Source organism: Sorex araneus, chromosome 3 (assembly GCF_027595985.1).
Source record: "Sorex araneus isolate mSorAra2 chromosome 3, mSorAra2.pri, whole genome shotgun sequence".
In the NCBI taxonomy this organism is placed as follows: domain Eukaryota; kingdom Metazoa; phylum Chordata; class Mammalia; order Eulipotyphla; family Soricidae; genus Sorex; species Sorex araneus.
The window spans coordinates 11,877,758-11,900,437 of record NC_073304.1 but is presented as its reverse complement, the minus strand read 5'-3'; the positions used below and the strand labels follow the sequence as shown (position 1 = coordinate 11,900,437).

The 22,680-nt window shown below is 49.3% G+C and overlaps 1 protein-coding gene across 7 annotated transcripts in view; it reads right to left on the bottom strand.

Annotated features, from left to right (window-relative positions):
- FOXN3 (forkhead box N3) overlaps nucleotides 1–22,680 on the bottom strand; it is a 407,334-nt gene that overhangs the window by 260,035 nt on the left and 124,619 nt on the right. For all 7 annotated transcript variants that reach the window (XM_055133774.1, XM_055133773.1, XM_055133780.1 and 4 more), the window contains one exon: nucleotides 20,649–20,761. The gene's annotated coding sequence lies outside the window, so the exon portion shown is untranslated. The remainder of the gene's footprint in view (nucleotides 1–20,648; nucleotides 20,762–22,680) is intronic.

The following is a 22,680-nucleotide window of genomic DNA, read 5'->3' as shown; positions in this document are numbered from 1 at the left end:
AGAATTTTAAAACAAAGGTGGCTATTTTGAAGGGATTCCTATAATTATTGCATATTTCTCTACTACTTCCTTACAAAATAAGTGTGAAGTACAGTACCACATTTGCCTTCTCTCCTGCCACCATCATAAACACCGATTATCCTCCTAAGTCTCCAATCCTAAGAACCTATTCTACTACTCAGAGCCTTGAGACTTGAAGGAAACCATTGAACCACTCACAGCCTCCCTGTTCTCAATGATAAAAGCAAAGTGACTGAGAAATGTTGATACAACAGGGGCTGGAGTGATAGCACAGCGGGTAGGGCGTTTGCCTTGCACACGGCCAACCCGGGTTCGAATCCCAGCATCCCATATGGTCCCCTGAGCACCGCCAGGGGTGATTCCTGAGTTCATGAGCCAGGAGTGACCCCTGTGCATTGCTGGGTGTGACCCAAAAAGAAAAAAAAAATGTTGATACAACAGGGGGCCAGAGAGAGAGTGCAGTGGGCAGGGTGCTTGACTTGCATGCAGCCAATTTCGTGCTCCCTTGATGGTGCCCTGAGTGCTGCCAGGATGGATCCCTGAGCACAGCTGGGCGCGGCCCCCCAAAACCAAACAAAATACAACACCAGGGGCTGAAGCGGCAGCTGAAAGCCACATGTCTTGTATCCAAGAGGCTTGCCTGGGTTTGTCCCTGACCACCTCCAGAAATAAGCCTTGAGCACCAATCCAGGAGCAGTTCCTAAGTAGCACTGAGGACGAGTCCAAGAAAACCGCAACACCAGGGGCTGGGGAGGCAGTACACGAAGAAGGGCGCTTGCCCTGTGCGTGGCTGACCTGGGTTCGGTCCCGAGCACCTCCGGTGGTCTCCCCAGCCCTGCCAGGAGTGACCCCAGAGCCCAGAGGCAGGAAGAAGCCTTGAGCACTACCAGGTGTGGCCCAAACAAAGCAAAGCACAACGTCAGCTAGGACTGACATCCAGTTTAGTGCCCTGATGAAGGCTGTTATATCCTCAGCTATTTTTTCTGTTCCTTCTGAACGCCTGCCTATATTCCAGAGAGCTGAACTCGCTGGCTCTGTAATGATACAAATTCCCCGTGGGGCCTTGGAGAACATCACCAAGGCCCTGACGGAATCGACTGCATTCACAACCCAAATCCAGACCCAAACATTTTGTTCCGGGGGTGGGGTGGGGTGGGGGGGGAGAGGCGCTGAGCAAGTGCTGGGAGCAGCAGGGGTGGGGGTGGGGGGAGACTGCCAGCGTGGACAGACAGAGGCAAGGGCCACCAGGGCTTCCCCAAGCCAGTAAGAGATCACTCTGCTGGAGACACGGACCAAGGGGAAGGAAGAGGAAACTGAGAGGATGATCTTCCAACACGGGGACCATCCCTGGGAGAGCCGGAGAAGGGAGGAGATGGGCCGTGGCCACTGAGGAGCTTGCGGAGGGGGTGCTGGGAGGTGCTGCTGGCTGGGCTGCCCACGGCCTCTCCCTGGCCGGCTCACGGAGCGTTCATTTGAGTGGCAGAGGACTGAGTGAGACGGGAGGACACAGAGCCTGGGCCGCCTCTCGAGTTAGTCCCCGGTAGGGCAGCACTGAGGAGGGGAATAACCTTCCTCCCACTGACCAGTCTATTCTGAAGGAAGGATGCCAGAAATTCTACTCTCTCGGCTGGAGCTCGGGTACAGCAGGTTGGGTGCCTGCCTTGGACGCAGCAGATCCTGGTTCAATCCCAAGCACTCTGGACGGTCCCCCAAGGCCGCCAGGATCCCTGAGCACAGAGCCAGGAGTTTAAGTCCTGAGCATCACTTCCCCCTGGCCTGACCCAAAAGAAAAAGAAGTTCTACTCTTGCTGGTTTCCTTTTCTTTTTTTTTTCTTTTGCTTCAACTGTTTTTTATTAATATTCAACAAATTTCAAAGCATAAACAAACAACATATTCTTTGTTAACAAAATGTGGATATTTCCCTTTTTTTTAAATCAACCTTTTAAAACATATTTTATTTTATTTTTTACATTGAATCATCGTGAGATAGAGTTACAGAGCTTTCATGTTTGCGTTTCAGTCATACAATGATCAAACACCCATCCCTCCACCAGGGCACATTCTCTATCACCAATGTCCCCAGTATACTCCCACTTTCCAACACTCCCCCTGCCTCCATGGCAGACAATTTCCCCCATACTCTCTCTCTACTTTTGGGCATTATGGTTTGCAATACAGATACTGAGAGACTTTCACGTTTGGTCCTTGATCTACTTTCAGCACACATCCCCATCCCGAATGATTCCTCCAACCGTCATTGACTTAGTGACCCCTTCTCTATCCCAGCTGCCTTCTCCCCCAGCTCATGAGAGCAACTATGGAGCACTATTCCTGGCCTTTGTACCTACTGTCCTTGGATGTCAGTCCCATATTATGTTATTTTATATTCCACAAATGAATGCAGTCATTCTATGTCTGTCCTTCTCTTTCTGATTCATTTCTTGCTGGCTTCCCTTGAGCTAGGTGTCTAGGTAATCTCAAAAACTCTGACATATAAGTGGGACTTCATAAAGACACTCAGACATTTCAACTTCTCTTCCAGGACACAGACATATTTATTTCTCCACCACCTTGAGCACAGGCTTGGCAATGGGACTTGATTTGATCAATGAAGTGAAAATAGAAATGATATGTGTCATTACTGAAGAAGTCAGGAGCTTGCCTGTGTTTCCATGTTTTCTTTATCCCATCTCTCAGCCACGGAGACAGGAGAATGTTCCATTACCGCCACAGAGGATGACAAGAATCATACAGAGCAGAGTTCTCAGTGAACTCAACAGTGATGCAGAGTGAGCAAGATATAAACCGTCAATTTTCTGTGTCCCTGTGTTTGGGAGTGGGTGCTGTGATCTGTGATCCCAGAATCAGCCAGCCTGGGTAGCACACATGCCAGATTATTCTTCTTTCAAACTGGTCATGAACTCATTGTCAAAGGGTGTCACCTGCATTGAGATTGTGTCTGTACCTTTAGCGTTCACAACAAAAGCTTGGCTCTTTATTATAAACAGGACATGAGTTTTAATTAGAAGTAAGCCAACCCCTTGCCCAAAGGAAAATGGTAAAACTGAGCTCTTGGTTCCCATAACCCCCGATTCCTCTCCTACACTCCCAACTACACCACCCGCAGAGGAGAGGGGCGTCCTGATAACAGTTCCAAGTCCTTTCATCTGGAGTTGGGCGTTTGGGATGTTTCCATGTCTTGGCTCTTGTAATAAGTGTGGCAATGAACACAGATGTGCATATATCCTTTCGAATAAATGTTTTTGAGTTTGGGGGATAGATGTCACTAAGTGGTTATCACCAGATCATACAGGAGTTCTATTCTGTATACACAATGGAATACTGTGCAGCTCTCAGAAGGAACAAAACCATGCTATTTGCAGCAACATGGATGAAACTGGGGGGTATCATGCTAAGTGAAGTCAGCCAGGAGGAAAGGGACACAGAATAATCTCTCATATGTGGACCTTGGCAGAGAGTCTCTTGCCCACATGCCTGGCTGTCTTCCCTGGGGCCCCTCGGAGGAGATGAGCTCCAGCTTTCCTCCCCACCCCGAGCAAGCTCCCGACGGCTGAAGACCACTGGAACCTAGCTACAGCCATGCTCAAGGCCCCTCTCCACACGTTCGGACAAGCCTCATGCATGAAGGTGCAGGCAGAGGAACCCAGGTGTGTGTAATCCCAACAACGGTCAACATCCAGAGACTTAAAAGCAAGCTCCCAGATATCTTATAACCTACTTCTCCCTCTGGGAGAAACTGGCAAGCTACTGAGAGTTTCCTGCCCACATGGGACAGCCTGGCAAGCTTCCCATGGTGTATCCATATGCTAAAGCCAGTAACAAGCTGCATCTCATTCCCCTGACCCTGAAAGAGCCTCCAGTGCGGCATCGTTGAAAAGACCGAGTGGAGAGAGGCTTCTAAAATCTGAGGGATAGGACGAATGGAGAGGTTACTGAACCTGCTCGAGAAATCGACGATCAACGGGATTTCGTGATTCGTGATTTGTGATGTGGACCTTAAAGACATACAGCAAGAGCAACAAAGAGCCAGAGGCAACACAACTGAACTGATCCATACAACTGAGTGGGAGAGGAGCTGAGAGGGAGGGGTCATGAGATCCTTAGGAGAGGGAGGGGGGTGCACTGGTGATGGGTTTGCTGCAGGAATTATATGCATAAAAAAATCATTATTTGGGGCTGGAGCGATAGCACAGCAGGTAGGGTGTTTGCCTTAAAAGATGGCTGACCTGGGTTCGATTCCCAGCATCCCATATGGTCCCCCGAGCACCCTGCCAGGAATAATTCTTGACTGCAGAGCCAGGATTAACCCCGAATTAACCCCTGAGCATCGCTGGGTGTGACCCCAAAACAAAACAAATCAAAACAAAAATCATTATTAGTAGCATTGTAAACCACAGAATCTCAACAAGTAAATTAATTAATTAAAAAAAACCCAAAAACATACTAGTTTGAATCCCTGACATGGAAGGTTTCCTCTGTGACACTCAACCCACACCCCTTAACTCAGGCTGATGTAACCCAGTGGGAATCCCCGTGTGAGCTTTGTCTCTTCTGTGAACCCAGAGTTCTAAAATGCAGCTCCTAGGGCCAGAGAAATAGTACAGTGGGGAAAGCACTTGCCTTGCCTGTGACTGACCTGGATTCAATTCCTGGCACCCCATATGGTTCCTGAGCCTTACCGGGAGTGTTTCCTTGGTGCAGAGCCAGAAATAAGCCCTGAGCACTGCCAGGTGTGGCCCCCAATCAGAGAAACAGAAATACACAAACAGGAAACAAACAAACAGAAAATACACAAAAACACACAAACTCGGTTTCCTATCGCAAGTTGGATTTCAAAGTAGGTTTGACACAATTCAATGTGGTCTAGGAACGTTAGCTAAGCAGTAGACACTGAAACCTTCAGATTTCTAAAGAACAGATTCTGTTTACATGAAGACACGCATTCATTCAGTCATTCATTCTGGATCAGATTTATTTTGTAGCCATCATTATTCTTTTCCTCTGTAAATCATACCAATCTAGTCATTTTTGTGGTCAAAATAACTATGCCATAATCTAATGTCTTATGGTGTTAAAGTGTCACTGCTGGCAAATAAATAAAGTGCCTGGAAATAAATATGTGGGGTCACAGACAACCAGCCAAAGATCCTGCCTCCCACCTATGCCCCTGCTCCCAGGTCTCACAATTGATCCCTAAATTCTGATTCTCCGAGGTGTCCACAGCCTAAGAACGTTGATGTATGTAAAAAGCAGAACCACTTGGATATAATAGTCAATTAAATGATTAATGAACGAACTATACAAATACAAGCCTCGCATTCTTTTTATGTTAGTCATAATTATGATCGTGAGCAATGCAAATTGAATCAGAAGAATCATCAGGACAGCTCAGTGATAAGCTAACAACTTCCGGCAATCATGCCAAACATCTCTCGCTCAAGCTGTTTAAGAAAACAAATAGTAGCTTGTTGACAGTTTTTGTTGAGTTAAGCACACACACACACACACACACACACACACACACACACATCCAGAGGCTAGGTAGATGACTACAAAAGGGAGAGAGCCTGAACAATATAAAAGTAGAACTGGTGACAACAGGGAGAATTTTGATATTTCTACATCTGAAGAAAACAATGACTCCTGCTAGAATGGCATAATAGCCACATAGGCACATGTACTGTACTACTCCAATACTGGCATGCCTGCTTTCTGAAAGATTATTTATTTAGTTACTTATTTATTTTTATTAATGAATCACCGTGAGGGTACAGTTACAGATTTACATATTTTCATGCTTGTGTTTCAGTCATACAATGCTCAAGTACCCATCCCTCCACCAGTGCCCATTCTCCTCCACCGATGACCCCCACCCCACCCCGCCTCTGTGTCAGGGCATTCCCTTTTGTTCTCTCTCTCCTTTTGGGTGTTGTGGCTTGCAACGGAGGCACTGGGTGGCCGTGTTCAATCTATAGTCTGCTGAAAGATGATTTCTACAGAAAACTTGCATTAGTACCTATTTTCATGGACTGAAAGAAACAAGAAAAGGATTTTTTAACCTTTTTGTTTTGTTTGTTTTTGTTTGGGGGCCACACCCAACAATGCTCAGTGGTGACTCCTGGCTCTACACTCAGGAATCACTCCTGCCAGTGCTCAGGGGGCCACAGGGGATGCTGGGGATCGAACCTGGATCAGCTGTATGAAAAGCAAGTGCCCTCCCTGCTGTACTATCGCTCTGACCTCCTTTCCAGTCGAGGTTCTGATAGAACTCTCTAGAAGATAGAAGATCCTCAAAGAAGACTCAACATTGCCCACCAGGTCCCCCAAGACTGAGAAGCGTCCACTCACCAGATGAAATTACGCCCAGGAAAAGTTCGTCAACTCCAACTGGGAGGGTAATTTGAACTGTCCGGGAGCCCCTACAGCCCATTTCCTGTCTCTCCTCATCCACCCAGAGAAATATGTATCCAGAGTGAGGTAACGGCCTTCAGGGGAGAGTGCACGAAGCCTCCCTGGTTCCAGCACGGGCCTCGGCCCCATTTCCGTCAGCTGTGCTCATCTCACAGACTCATTTCCTGCGGGGGTCAAGTGTCACTCACGAGTCAGCAGCTCCAAGGCCACTTCCCTGTGTTCTGGAGTGACGCTTGTGTCAGAAGCACACCTGCTCTGCGGGACTGTCGGGCATGAGATGGGTGGGCGGGACTCTCTCCTTCCAGGGGAATCTACCTTGCAGGAGGTCTTCCTCCCCCTGAGCGAGGCCTTGCTCTGAGTCCAGTTGTCCTTGGAGTCTTAAGTCGAGCTTCTGAACTAAGGGGTATCACCTATGCTTCCCTCTGCACTGTCCCAACTCACACACACACACACACACACACACACACACACACACACACACACACACGGGTATCACCTATGCTCTGCTTCCCTCTGCACTGTCCCAACTTCCCCCCCAACACACACACACACTCACACTCACACACACATACACACACACACACACGGGTATCACCTATGCTCTGCTTCCCTCTGCACTGTCCCAACCCCCCCCAACTCACACACACACACACACACACACACACACACACACGGGTATCACCTATGCTCTGCTTCCCTCTGCACTGTCCCAACTCCCCCCCCAACTCACACACACACACACACACACACACACAGGGGTGTCACCTATGCTCTGCTTCCCTCTACACTGTCCCAACTTCCCCCCCAACTCACACACACACACACACACACACACAGGTATCACCTATGCTCTGCTTCCCTCTGCACTGTCCCAACTTCCCCCCAACCACACACACACACACACACACACACACACACACACACACACACACACACCAGGAGCATGGTTCTGAGTCTGGACTTTCATGACACAATTCCTGGTAAACATGCAAAAGTTCTGGGGAGCCCCTCCCACCTACGCCAGAGAACAAGCCTCCAGGGCAGGGAAAGAGCTCATGCAAGATGGCATTTTGGGTGACCCAGAACCAGCCAGGGTCCACCAGGAAACAAGTGTGTGTATCTTGGCTTTGGAAATGATTATATTTTCCAAGCAGTGCTCCAGACGTCCAGGGCTGCTCAACCCGATCCGAAAGTGTCCGGGATTATCCAGACCAGGATGTGGTACTCGGGGACCTCCAGGGATGCTGGCGGGGGGCATGTGGTGGTGGGTGTCTGATGCAAGGCGAGTATTGCCTCACCAGCCCCAAAGCTGGGAATCTTGACCCACAGTGCCACGGACAGATGGCTACTCCATCTTTTGAACCGCTTGTTGTGGTTTTTGTTTGTTTTTTTTTTTCCTGTCCTGTTCCTTAGGAAGGAAGCTTGGCTGTTGCTCTGTTTCCAGTGCTCTCTAACCTTTTGTTATTCAAAGGGCAGCAAGTCAAAGGCTTTGTACCCGTGGCCACCAGTAGAGGGGGTCCAGAAGGGGACCCAGTGAGAGCACCGCTATGGATAAGGGGCAAAAACCCAGTGCAGGAGGTTCCCCCCAAATGATAACGCTTTACACTGCAATAAAATTTAAAAATCAGGGGCTGGAGAGATAGCACAATAGGTAGGGTGCTAGCCTTGCATGCAGCCGGCCTGGGTTTGATCTCTGACACCACATACAGTCTCCCAAGCCCACCATAATGTTCCCTGAGCGAACAGCCAAGAGTAAGTTTTTTTTTTGTTTTTTTTGGGGGGGTCACACCCGGCAATAAACAGGGGTTACCTCCTGGCTTTGCACTCAGAGGAGTTACTCCTGGCGGTGCTCAGGGGACCATATAGGATGCTGGGAATCGAACCTGGGTTGGCCGCGTGCAAGGCAAACGCCCTACCTGCTGTGCTATCGCTCCAGCCCCGCCAAGAGTAAGTTTTGAACATAGTCTAGTGTGGCCCCCCCCAAAACAACACAATTGTTTTTTTCCAAACAGTTTTGCAGACCCTGTAATTGACCGACTTTTTATCGAACTGACTATCTGGAGCTTATTTTTCTCATTGTCTTGGGCTGGGGGTGGGTGCATCTAAACGCTCACCTGGGGCATGCTGGCTGTTCCCCACCCCTCAGAATTCCCTGCGGCCTGACACAGGAGCCACTGGGTGGTGGGGCTCCCTGAAATAAACCATCCCCAACCTGAGATGTGTTCCTGATTTTCTTATTTCACTGGGGAATGTTCTCTATGTCCTTATCTGTCTTCAGAGGATTTCTCTGAAACACCTTTTCTAAGGGGATATAAAGCTGCCTCCGAAAAATAAAATAAACATTCACCATCGTATTCATTTCAATCCTCGATAAGAAAGCGGCAGGCTATATGCTTCTAAGGGAAAGGAAATCTCACCAAAGAGCTTAGGGACCCCTTCTGCAGAGGAGCTGGGCCCCCCAAGGCCAGGACGCACATGCAGAAGACATGAATGGCAGCTGAAGGAACCCAGGACCAAAGGCTTCTCTGTCTCATCACGACACAAGCACCGAGGGACTGTTCAGACGGGAAGCATTAGGGCAAAGTGACAAACTAGCCTCATTCCTGAGTTCTTGGAGACCTGCACTACAGCGGCCACACGATGCCTTTCCCAGGACACCCGACAGCCACAGGCCTGGTCATCTCTCCTGAACAGCTTGCCAACGACTGTCAGTGTCAAGGGCCTTGGGGGGGACCCAGGGGTACCTCCCATGTCCCTCGTTCCCCTTCAGGCCATGAAAACAACCTGTTTAGAAACTCTTTAGATGATCCTCATCAAATGCATGTTAATGTCCACTGCCAACGATCAGTCAGTACTGTACACCCTTTTCATTTGTTTGCTCTTGATTTTCAGGCCACACCTGGAAGTCAGGGGCTACTTCCACTTTGCGCTGGAGGAAGCAGGTGGTGACAGGAGTGGAACGTGGCCTCTCGCATGCAAAGTTTGAGCTCAAGCCACTTCTGGCCCCGAGCCACACAATCTCAAGGAAGAACAAAGGTCATCACTTTGGGACATATCATGGGGTTTTCACTGTCCATTAAGCACTGTGCCAAGTATCTTGTACAATACTTCTAAGAATTCTTATACGATACTTCTAAGAGTTATTTCACTAGGGCCAGAGCCATAGTACAGCGGGTCGGGCGCTTGCCTTGCTTCGATCCCTGGCATACCGTAGGATCCCACAAGCCCCACCAGGAGTGATCCCGGAGTGCAGAGTCAGGAGTCAGCCCTGAACACTGCTGGGTGTGACCCCCAAACAAAAAGAACAACAAAAAGAATGATCTGACCGGGGCTGGAGCGATAGCACAGCGGGTAGGGCGTTTGCCTTGCACACGGCCGACCCGGGTTCAACTCCCAGCATCTCATATGGTCCCCTGAGCACCGCCAGGAGTAATTCCTGAGTGCAAAGCCAGGAGTAACCCCTGTGCATCGCTGGGTGTGACCCCAAAAGCAAAATAAAAAAAAAATGATCTGACTGACTTCTCACACCATCTCCCTAAGAGGAGGACCATTACTCCCCCTTCACAGATGGGGACGTGGAGGTTCAGATACCTGATGTTCCTTTCCAGGGAGCTGCAGCCTAGAAGTGACACCCAGGGTCCCTCAGCTGGGAAAGGAAGGACCCAGAAAGTCAGGCTGGTCTTCTCACCTCAACGACCCACCGCCTCAGGCTGGGAGTCTCGGACCACTTCCCTAATACAGAGACGGCCGCACTGTTCCGGCCCCTTGTCCTTGAACCATAGCCCAGCGTGTGTGCTCAGCCAGCGCAGTTTCCACTGGGCACACAAGGCCCGGGTGCACTTCACATCCCGCCTACCCACAGCTCCAATGTCAGCCCTCAGACCTTGGCCTTACCACGGGTAGTGACTCTTCTATTTTTTTTTTTTTTAAAGAATTAAGCATATAAGTGACTCAACATGGAAAGTATCATGTTAAGTGAAATGAGTCAGAAAGAGAGAGACAGACATAGAAAGATCGCACTCATCTGTGGAATATAAAGTAACAGAGCGGGAGACTAACACCCAAGAGTAGTAGAGATAAGGACCAGGAGGTCTGCCCCACAGCTTGGAAACTGGCCTTACATGCTGGGGGAAAAGGCAGCTCAGATAGAGAAGGGACCACCAAGTAGAGGATGTTAGGAGGATCCAATCAGGTTGGAAGATGTGAACTGAAAGTAAACTATAGACTGAATATGAAGGCCACTCAATACCTCTATTGCAAACTATAACACCCCAAAGGAGAGAGAGCAAAAGGGAATGCCCTGCCACAGAGCAGGGCAGGGTGGTGGGGGATGGGATAGGGGTGGTGAGGGATACTGGGATCATTGGTGGAGGAGAATGGGCACTGGTGGAGGGATGGGTAAACGATCACTGTGTGAGTGAAATGCAAACACAAAAGTTCATAAATTTGTAACTGTACATCATAGTAAAAATGAAATACAATTTAAAAAGAATTTAAAAAGAATTAAGTACCTTGCATTCTCTTGCCCCCAGCGCCTGGCTGTCTTCAGGGCCCCTAGGAGTGGGGCGAGTTGAGTTTCCCTCCCTGCCCCAAGCGGAGCCCCGGCAGCTGAAGACTTCCGGAACCCAGCCACAGCCATGCTCAAGGCCCCTCTCCACATGTTCGGATGAGCCTCAAACATGAAGGAACCAGTAAAAGAAACCAGGTGTGTGGGACCCGGGGCTGACATCTCCAGGCCTGCTTGGATCGGGACAGGGCCTCCTCTACCCAGACCCCCCAGTTTCCAGTAGCTTGGCAGCCATGCCCATGAACTGCCCCAGCACCGTGTAATCCCATCAATGGCCAAGATCCAGAGACTATAAAACAACACCAACTCTTATAGCCTAGTTCTCCCTCTCAGAGAACCTGGCAAGGTACTGAGAGCATCCTGTCTGCACGGCAGAGCCTGGAAAGCTCTCTATGGTGTATTCGATATGCCAAATACAGTAACAATGATGGGTCTCATTCCCCTGACCCTTAAAGAGCCTCCAATGCGGCACCACCGGGAAGAACGAGTAAAGAGAGGCTGCTAAAATCTCAGTGCTAGGACAAATAGAGACGTTACTGATGTCCACTTGAGCAAATCAATAAACAATGGGATGACAGTGACACAGTGATAAAGTATCTTATATTTACTTAATTTTGGTTTGGGGATGCTCAGGGGCTACTTCCAGCTCAGCGCTTGGCCACTGCTCCTAACATTACTTTGAGAACTGTGGGACCCCAGGAAATGAACCTGGATCCTCCACATGCGAATCATGCTTTCAGCACACTGAATTATCTCTCTGCCACAGAGTTAAATAGTTTCCCCCCTTTTTATTGATTCACCGTGAGGTACAGTAACAGAGTTTTCATATTTGAGCTTCAATCATACAATATCAAATGCTCGTCCCTTCACCAGTGCACATTTTTCACCACCAAAGCTCCCAGTATTCCCCTCTCCACCCCATTCCATATCTCCCCCTTTCTGTGTGGCAGACAATTTGCACAATACTCTCATTCTCTACTTTGGTTAACTTTGATATTTGAGCCCAGTCCCACCAACACTTATACCTGCTGAAAATGCAACGCTAGACAATGTGCTTTGTATTGCTGTTATGGATACAATATAATGTCACATGCTCTAGGAATTCTGTAGCACTGTCATCCCATTGTTCATCGATTTTCTTGAGCGGGCACCAGTAATGTCTCCATTGTAAGACTTGTTGTTACTGATTTTGGCGTCTTGAATATGCCATAGGTAGCTTGCCAGGCTCTGTCATGTGAGCAGGACACTCTCGGGAGCTTGCCGGGCTCTCTGAGAGGGACAAAGGAATTGAACTCAGCTGTGTGCAAGGCAAATGCCTGTCCACTGTGCTATCGCTCCAGCCCAATATATACAAAATGGCAGAATATACATAGGTTTAATAATTAGGGTCTGAAGAGATTGCTGCAGCAAGTTGCTCAGGTCCAAGATTCATTTGTGTGTCTCTGGATCATGGCCATGTGGGAGCTTAAGTAGACGGTGGCCATATGTGGGCATCATCTCAGAGTCCCATCCGGGTGGGGGGAAGGAGAAGGACCAACTCCTCTCCTCTCCCGTGAGGCCTGGCGTTTCCCATCATGATTGCTCATACCTGGAGCTATTTGCTGAGTTCTAGAAGATAGAAGCTCCCGGGAATCCAAGAGAGCAAGCAGAGGGACGGCACCTGCCCCCAACTGGACTGACCTGGCAAAAATGGCCCATTGCTAAGTCCAGAGTCATCTCTGCAGCAAGTTCCTCGGGTCCAAGACTCATTTGTGTATCTCTGGATCATGGCCATGTGGGAGCTTAACTAGACAGTGGCCGGGTACCACAGGTAGTGACTCTACCTCATAGGCCTGCCACCCACGGAAACAAACAGCTCTCTTCTCTCAGGAGAGTCATGGCATTCCAAAGAAGCCCAGAGGGACACATCAATGAGTCCCGGAAGACATTACAGTGCCAGAGATCTCTCCGGGCCCCATACTGAGCCAATTTCACCAGGGCATCCCAGATGCAGCAGGTGCACTCTCCCCGCCTACTCCAGATGGAATCCCGGCAACCAAGAGCTTCCAGAAGCAAAGCCCAGGTATGCAGGTTCCAGGACTAAATATTCGGGCCACAAGGCAGCAAAGGGGCTGGATTGTCCCTCTCCAGCTCCCCGCCAGCTCATGGCCTGGCTTTCATGCCCACAATGTGCCTTCGGGCACCATTTCAGCGTACAAACAGCCCTGGTCCAGAGACGCCCAATTGTATCCCAAAATGGATGAGTGCCCTACAGAGATGTCTCTGGAACCCAACCATTTACAATCTTAGAATTCCAGAAGCACATGGCCGCTTTTGTGGCCGCATGAGCTCTCACGATATTCGAAATGAGCAATGGAAAATGAATTATTTAGCGTCTGACCCTGGCAGGTAGGCCTAAATGGTGGTGGGAAAATTTGAGCAAAACATAATGCCTGAAAGTAGAGAGAGAATATGGGGGAAACTGTCTGCCATAGAGGCAGGATGAAGACTGGGATGACTGCGGTTGGGGAGGGTGGGGAATACTGGGGACATTGGTGGTGGAAAATACACACTGGTGGAGGGATGGGTGTTTGATCATTGTATGGCTGAAACTCACACATGAACGCTTTGTAACTATCTCACGGTGATTCAATAAAATAAAAAAATTAAAAAATAAATGAAGTAAGACCAGCTCTCCAGAAGCCCCACACAGCTCCTTCTTCTGCCTTCACATACGGGAACAGAGCAGGAGAGCTGTCCCCTCTGTCAGCAGAGGGAAGCCCATATTGGCATCTCACTCCCTGACATCTGTGGCTCTCCGTGTCCCTCTCGCTAGGCCCTAACCTCTTAACCCACTTCACAGAAGTCACTGCAGTCACCGAGTGAGAGCAGAAAGCTCTTGAGCGAAAAATAAAAGTGATGCCTTCCGAAATGAACGTGCTAAGATCAGACCTTTTCGAAACACTACAGGTTATGCAAATCAGACTGGGCATTTCTGGCGGAGGCTTCCTTCCAGAAATTCTCTGTTACCTATGCGGGGATTTCCACTTAATTAAAGCTTCCTGGGAAACACCTAGGGCCATCATCAACAGTGTTAACTGATTGTTCAATAGGAAAACTCCCTCTGGGTCTGTGATTCAGTCCTTGGGAGAACTTTCTGTGTAGTAACATTTGGGCTCCGGTTCTGACTCAAGCCTAACTTTCCTCAGTGGTAAAGGAGCTGAAACAAGTTGCATATTAGACTATGTTTGCCCTCTGTGTACTCTGGGCTGTTAAGTGTCAGGGTACCACGAAAATAGGTGTTTTGCCACTGTTTACTGGGAAAGGGATTTTGTGTTGGAACAATTTATGATCACGGAACACAGAGCCTGGCCTTTAAGAACTGAACACATGCTCCCTTGGCCCGGCCTTTAAAATGGCTTAATTAACGAGAACATCACCTGGGAATCTAATGTGATGAGTGTGGGGACCACTTGCACTCCCTATATTCTGTCCAGCTGTCCCTGTCTCTGGGAGCGTCAACTCCATCCTGAACGCAAATTTCTTTTCTCCTTGCCGGAGTCTTTCATTTTCTCCATTGTATTCATTCAAAGGGGGGTGGGGGGAGAAGACCTCATAAATGTCATTTCACATTCCAGGCAATTTGCTATAGGCAACTACACCATTACTTTGTACAAATAAATTTACATAAATCATTATTAGGATGTTTTATCTTAGCAACATTGTTTGGTTCCCAGAGCACAAATTAAATGCATGCTTAAAGCAGAAGACTTTAAAGTTATTCCTATATTGTTTATGAGACAGGATGAGAAATTTCCATCCATTTTTTTTCCCCTTCCATAATGGAATTCCTTTCATTTCCTTTGTACATTTAGAAATCACATGTGTAATTTTATTTTTTTTGAGGTGGGGCGTTCCCTGAAGCAAGTAATTCAGTAAATGGTTCTGCCACACTTGGTCCATTTCTGCCCTTGATCCCACAGACTTCCTTGGAACACTGATTAGGAAGCCCAGGAACTAGGGAAATAAATGCCATCTTGTGAGTAAGGGGCTGGAGCCATAGCATAGCGGGTAGGGCGTTTGCTTGCACACAGCCGACCCGGGTTCGATTCTTCCACCCCTCTCTGAAAGCCTAGTAAGCTACCGAGAGCATCTCGCCTGCACGGTAGATCCTGGCAAGCTCCCCGTGGTGTATTCGATAAGCCAAAACCAGTAACAACAAGTCTCACAATGGAGACGTTACTGGTGCCCGCTCAAGCAAATGGATGAGCAACGGGATGACAGTGCTACAGTGCTACTTGTGAGCGAATGACTCAATATGTGATGCTATTCTGCAAACAAACTGCTTTTCAGATGTGGCTTTAAGAAAATAAATAAATAAACAAATTTGGAAATAAACTCCCTGAAAATGGATTCCTTCTGCTGTCTGTGTCGGGAAGGGGCTGGTTGGGATCAACAGTACACGGCAGATCTTCACTGGCTGGCGCTCTATTCCACCCTTGATTTCAAAATCCTCTTTCCAGTCCTCCTGGAGAAAGCAGCGCTCAGCTTCCAAACAAGCTGAACATCAGTGACAAGGTAGGTGGAGCAGAAGGAGACAGACAGGAAGTCAGAGACAGACTTGCCGGCCCGGGCCCTGCTCCTGGCTGTCCGGAGAAGCCTGGAGTGAGTTCACACTGGCTCACGCTCAGCTCTGCACCTTCCTACCCTTCCTACCCGCCCACCTGTGCTCCCTGTGCCAGGGTCGGGGAAGTGGGGCTCCACGTGGCTGAGGATCAGCAAACCAACCCGTCAGAATGCTTACAAGCTGGGGCAGGGCAGGGAGCCGACTCAGGGCTGAAGTGCCTGCTCTTGCAGGCAGCACTCCTGGGTTTGGTCCCTGAAGGCTGCACTAGAAAAAGCCTCCAATCTACCACTGGGTGGGACCCAGGTAATTTTTTTAAAAGCGGGTTTAGGGGCTGGAGTGATAGCACAGCAGGGAGGGTGTTTGCCTTGCACGTGGCCGACCAGCCAATCCGAGTTTGATTTCCAACATCCCATATAGTCCAAAAGCACCACCAGGAGTAATTCCCGAGTGCAGAGCCAGGAGTAACCCCTGAGCATCGCTGGGTGTGACCCAACAGGCAAAAACAAAAACAAAAACAAAGCAGGTTCAAAGCCAAGCAAGGTTGTTAACTGGCAGTGTGATGAGATTGTTGGAATTTACTTTGGACTGGAGCGATAGCACAGCGGGTAGGGCGTTTGCCTTGTACGCGGCCCGACCTGGGTTTGATTCCTCCATCCCTCTCAGAGATCCTGTCAAGCTACCAAGAGTATCCCACCTGCACAGCAGAGCCTGGCAAGCTACCCATGGTGTACTCGATATGCCAAAAACAGTCACAACAAGTCTCCGAATGGAGACGTTACTGGTGACCGCTCAACCTAAATCGATGAACAACAGGACAGCAGTGCTACAGTGCTATCATATTTCAAGTTTGCCTAGGGGATTAAACCAAAAACACCTAGGCAAAAGCTTAGGAGAGTGTCTGCCTCTTAAGAAAAGCTCCATAAGCAGTATCAAGCAACAGTCCCAAAACAGGACCTGTTGGGAAACAGCAGGTCCTTGGTTGGTGCTGGGGTATTTCTCAGTGTGACAGGGAGGAAGAGTGAGTGTTATGATGGGCCATTTGAGGATTCGAGGATGGTTCCAGGTGCTTACTGTGCCCATGTTGTGACTATGCTGCCTCCAGCCCTTGGGCAGGGAGGGGATTTCATACCCTAGTGAAGAATCTGGGCAGCCATTCTACCCTGCAGTTCGTTGCAAAGCTCTTTGAGACACCTTCTTTGTGCCTTTGATAAACTACACGAGTCCACCTAGCCTTGGCCTATTTACTCTTTGGTGCTGAGAAATAAACGCTTTCCCACAGAGACCCACAGAGGCAGTGCTGCCCCCAAACCTCCTCAGGCTCCTCTCTCCTTCCCCGCAAGATCACCACACGTGACTTGCCCTGCTCAGCGGGTGTGGTTACGGGATTGGTCTGAATCCTTGTAGTGGAAGGCACCATAATTTGGGGGTAGTGGTACCTCAAAATAATACATTGTCTTGAGATCTGGAGAGTACTTTTATTTGTTCATTTTGGGGCCACACCCACAGGTATACAGGGGTTCCTCCTGGCTCTGCACTCAGGGATCAACCCCCCAGCCCCCAGGGCTTGGGGGACTATATGAGGTGCTGGGGATTGATCCTGGGTCAGCAGTATGCAAGGCAAGTGCCCTCCCCACTGTGCTATCACTCTGCCCAGTACAGGAGAGTACTGTTTCCCCTCCTATGGCTACGGGGCTAGCTCTGCTGGGGAGCAGAACAAGATCCACATTTCCAATTTTCACTGAAATTTTTACTCAACGATACCACCAAATCCCACCAGATTGAGAGCACACATCACCAAGATTAAATGCTGTAGTCTATTCAATGTTAACTTTTCACTGCTTGCTTGATTTAAAATGAAATATTGATTAAGTTTAAAAATAAAAATAGTTCAAGGGGCTAGAGCGATAGCACAGCGGGTAGGGCGTTTGCCTTGCATGCGACAGACCAGGGTTCGATTCCCAGCATCCCATATGGCCCCCTGAGCACTGCCAGAGGTGATTCCTGAGTGCAGAGCCAGGAATAACCCCTATGCATCACTGGGTGTGACTCAAAAAGAAAAAAAAGATAATAAAATAAAATAGTTCATTGGGGCCAGAGAGATGGTGCAGTGGGTAAAGCCTTGCACACAACTGACCCAAGTTCAATCCCAGGCATCCTATATGGTCCCCTCAGCCCACCAGGAGTGATCCCTGAGTGCAGAGCCAGGAGTGACTCCTAAGCACCATTTTTTGGGTGTGGCCCAAAAAATCAAATAAAGTAAAACAAAATAAAATAGTTTGCAGCTTGGGCCAAGCAAAAGTGGGAAAATTCCGGAATGCAGCTTGTGTTTTAATGTGGTGCTTTGTTTCAACATTTAGGTTAATTCAAGAAGCCTGGATGCCTCATTTTAAAGACAACCCTAATATATAGGTTCCTGAAATAAACTGTCCTTAATGTCCTCTCTACATTTAATTGAAAGTTAAATGGATGAATGGAAAATTCCAACTCAGTTCTCTGGCTCAATCTAGAAGATGCTTTTCCTTTCTTCTCCTAATGAAAATCCTACTCACTCTTCAGTCTTCTTCAGTCATGTTCTCCTCCTAGGGGGAACGTTCTAGACCTCCAACTTTGCAAATATTAATGCCACACAATTGCCTAGGCCAGAGGGTAGCACTCTTTGAGGGGGGGGGGTGTGGTGATGGTGGGAGATATTAAATAGTGCCAGGGATCAAATCCAGGATCTCACATGCTACCAGCCAGCCATATCTTCCATCCCAAAGTGTGGCTCATTTTTTGTTTCTGCAATAGGCAGAACGTAAATCACTTATGCCTCCTGCTACATCTCTTCAACTCAGCCTTCGAACACAAAAGCTGCCACAGATAATCTGAAAATGAGCTAAGCCATGTTCCTGTAAAATTTTATGTAGGTCCACTGAAATTTGAATTCCACAGAACCTCTATAAGGCACAAAGTGCTAGCCTTTCTTAAAAAAGGCAAAGAACCATTTTTTTTTCTTTTTTGGCTTGTCTGTCACACACAAAGCAGCAGCAGCAGGTTTGAAGTGTCCAGGCCCTGGCGTGGCCTGGAACCGTGAAACAGGCTCAGTCTTCCGTGGGAGGAGAACCAGCCGCAGCCATGCAGGCAGCCGTTCTAGTGCTTCTGCTCCCTGGGGGCTGGGAAGGCAGGGCTCAGCCTCTGGGGAGGTCCCAGGGCCTAGGGGAGCCCCGGGAGCACAGAGCAAGCCCAGGTGGGGCTTGGGGGTGGCTAGGGCAGGCAACTCTCGGAGCACCGTCAGACCCAGGGTCGTGAAAGCCCACCCTGCTTTATCCAAAAGAGCGAGGCGTGGGCGAGTCTGGCTGGACCACCCTGAGTGAGCAGGGCATGCGGCTCCTCACCCCCCGCCCAGGCCCTGGCATCAGCCTGAAGGTCCCCCCCACCCCCCAACCCCTGCATTCTGACCTGCAGAAAACTCCCTCTAGGGGCTCTCGGCATCTCTTCCAAACTCAGGTTCTCACTTGATGCTTTCCGTCCTGCAATGCCTTTTCTTAGCTCAGAGTGGCAGCTCATCCATCCGGCACTGACCTTAGAGGCTCTGGGACATCCCAGGGTCTGGTCCAGCCACAGCTGCCAGGAGGAACTTGGAGGGGTGGGGGCTGGTGGGTGGGAGAAGAGGCAAAAAAACAAGGCAGGGAGGCAGATTGCAGAGGAGGACAGGCCTGAGGGAGCAGAGAAGGCCTGCCGGGCGGGGATGGTGAGAAGGATGCTGGTGGCTGTGCTCCGCCAGGCCCCTCTGTAGCAGGCCAGGTGTGTCCCCCCCGGTGACACCTGCAGGACAGTCCGCCTCTGGCTGGGAGAGGTGCCAGGGACATCTGCGGGGCGCCTGCAGCCAGCCATGGTCCTCTCAGCTCAGGCCCCACTCCCCATCCATTGGATCTTGCTGCTCCTCTTCCAGCTCCTGCCTCAGTCACAAAGCCTGCCAGGATCCCTCCCCTCCTCCCTAAACTCTTCCCCGGTAATTTGCATCCCAACCTTCTCCGTGGCTCCATTTCCTGAACCAGAGAACCAGTACCCGGTCCAGCCCGAAACTGAGCAACACCATCTGTCACTTTCTTAGGCGTGACTCCCGGGTCTTTGGCGCAGCCATAAGCTCCGTGTGGCTAGCTCCATGCCTGGCATCCCTCATCCCCATCTGCTCCAAAAACACATCACTGATACTCAGTAACACTGACTCAAAAGGTACATGAGAAACATTGGAATAATTCAAGGCAAAACATGCTACCATGGGAAAGAAAATGATTTAGAAGAACTCTTGATGAAACTAGGTTATTATTATTAGTAGTAGTAGTATTTTTTTTTTGGAGGTGGGCGTTGGCATTTGGGCCATACCTGGTGGTGCTCAGGAGCTATTCCTGGCTCTATGCTCGGGAGTGACCCTTGGCAGTGCCCGGGAAAGTATATGAAGGAGCAGGTATTTGCGGTCAGCAGGCCGCAAGACAAGTGTCTTAACTACCCCCCCATCTTTCCACGCTCCCCCCAATAAGTTCCTACACAAATCTTTTCAGCAATGCTTCTTTCATTTGCTTTGTGAGTTCATGAGACACAGCACAATTTTACTACTTTTGTTTTTGTGTTCTTGCTTTGTTTGGGGGCCACACCCTGGGTTGGGGAGGAGCCGGCCGGGGTGGGGGGTGGGGGGGGGTGCACTGCTTCTCAGGAAGCTCCGGGGGACCACGTGGCAGCAGAAGCACAGCCTGAGCTCATCTGCCCGTGGAGTTCTCTCTGGGCCCCACAGCACAATTTTAAATAAAGACATGGACCCTGCCGTGTGTTTCCATTATCTTAATGTCTAAATGGCATTGACCACATTGTCAGTCTGATCACTGCATCAATTGATCATTAAGAAGATTGGAAGGGAGGAGGAGGACACCAATGGGTGAAGAAACAATCAATGTTCCATTTGCATTTAAATATACCTTCGATAGTTCATGGATTCCGTGCCATTTCCTCGAGGGGTGGAAGGCCGGGGAAGGTGGCCTGCTTACCTGAGTCAGAACGTCCAGGAGACAGAGGTCAGCATTGCTTCACTCACAGGCAGGGGAGAGAGGCCTCCATCTTCCCAAGAACGCTGGCCTTCGAGGGAGGGTCCTTCTAGAAGCTGGAGAGGAGCAGAGGAAGGCAGGATTAGAGCAGAGGAGAGGAGGGGATGCTCCAACACGATGCCTGTCATCTCTAGTCTGGTTCTAGCAAGGGCTCACTTCAGAGAGCTAGTCCATTGCCACAGCGCCTCTGCCTTTGTTGGAAAGTTCTAGAAGCCCTGGGTCCTTCGTGATAGAGTCCATTTCTAAAAAGTTATTTATTTATTTAATTGAATTTCTGTGAGATACAGCTACAAAGTGTTCACGATTGAGTTTCAGTCATACAATAATCGGAACACCCATCCCTCCACCAGTGCACATTTTCCACCACCAATGTCCCCAGTATCCTTCCCGCCACCCCCACCCCATCCCACCCCCTGCCTCTGCGGCAGGCACCTTCCTTCTTAACTCTCTCTCTACTTTCGGGCAAGTGATAGAGTTCTTCCAACTGCCCCACGAGATCTAAAAAGGACCTCAAAGTTTACAAAGACATGCCATAGACATTAAGAGATGATCTTATTTTCCTCTGCCACCGAAACCTTTGGGACCATGTCTTACTACTGCTGTCCCTGAAATACATTTCTCTAAAAAAGGAAAAGCATCAGGGCCCCCAAGAAACACCCAAGGCCCAGAGGCCCCTGACCACAGGACCAGCCTTTACTCCCTGGATAACCAGGAGCCCACACTCCGAAGTTGAGGTGTTTCTTTTCCAGGTTAAAAAAGTCAAACTATCCAGGGTCTTTTCCTGGGGACCAAGACCACTAAGAGAAGCCCACGTTACCAGGTTACCACTCCCAGTAGTTCTGCAAAATAAGAAAGATGATGCATAAGAGAGATTGCAAAAGAATTTCCATTGGAAAACTAGATCCTTCCCTTTTGTCTATGTCATATCAAAGCTTTTTTGGTTTGTTTTTGTTTGGGGGGCCACACGAGGCTGTGCGGAGGTCTTACTTCTGGTTCTGTGCTCAGAAATCACTCCTGGTGAGTTTGGGTGACCACAAGTGGTGCCAGGGATTAAAGCCAGGTTGGATAAGGCCTGTGTCTTATCTACTATACTCTCTACTATACTCTCTGCCCCTATCTTCCGCCCCCTCCCCTTTTTGGGTCGCACCCGAGATGCACACGGGTTATTCCTGGCTCATGCACTCAGGAATTACTCCTGGTGGTACTCAGGGACCATATGGGAGGCTGGGGATCAAAACAGGTCGGCCGTGTGCAAGGCAAACGCCCCACCCGCTGTGCTATGGCTCTGGCCCCTCTGGCCCAGTCTTATCAAAGCTTTTTTTGCAACACTGTCCCCCCCACCTCAAAAATAAATACATAAATAAATTTAAAAAAAAAACTGGAGCGATAGCACTATGATATCGCTGGAGTAATAGCACAGCGGTTGGGCTTTCGCCTTTCATGTGGCCAACCTGAGTTCGATTCCTCCGCCCCTCTCAGAGAGCCGGGCAAGCTACCGAGAGTATTGAGCCCTTCAGGCAGAGCCTGGCAAGCTACCCGTGTGTATTGGATATGCCAAAAAAGGTAACAATAAGTCTCTCAATGAGAGACATTACTGGTGCCCGCTCGAACAAATCGATGAGCAACAGAATGACAGTGACAGTGACAAACTAAAAAACAAAACCAAGCAAAACTTAGAAGGACTCTGGGTTTAGGAAAAGCTAAAAGAGATTGGCCAGAGATGTGTAGCTTAGAGAATGTGATAACCCCTACCAGGGAAAAGCCCTCCTGGGTCTCTGAGCCATGAAGGAACCTTTCACAGAAAGATGCGGACAGACTCCAGGCCTCTGGCAGGACAGTTCCAGTTCTGGCCAGTACAGACTGGACACTGGAGTCTGTCTCGCCCCATCCCCACCCACCCCACCTTCTTCTTATCACCGAACTGAAAAGCTCCCCCTCCACATTTCTCTGCCGTTCTCTGCACAGGCCAGGTCTG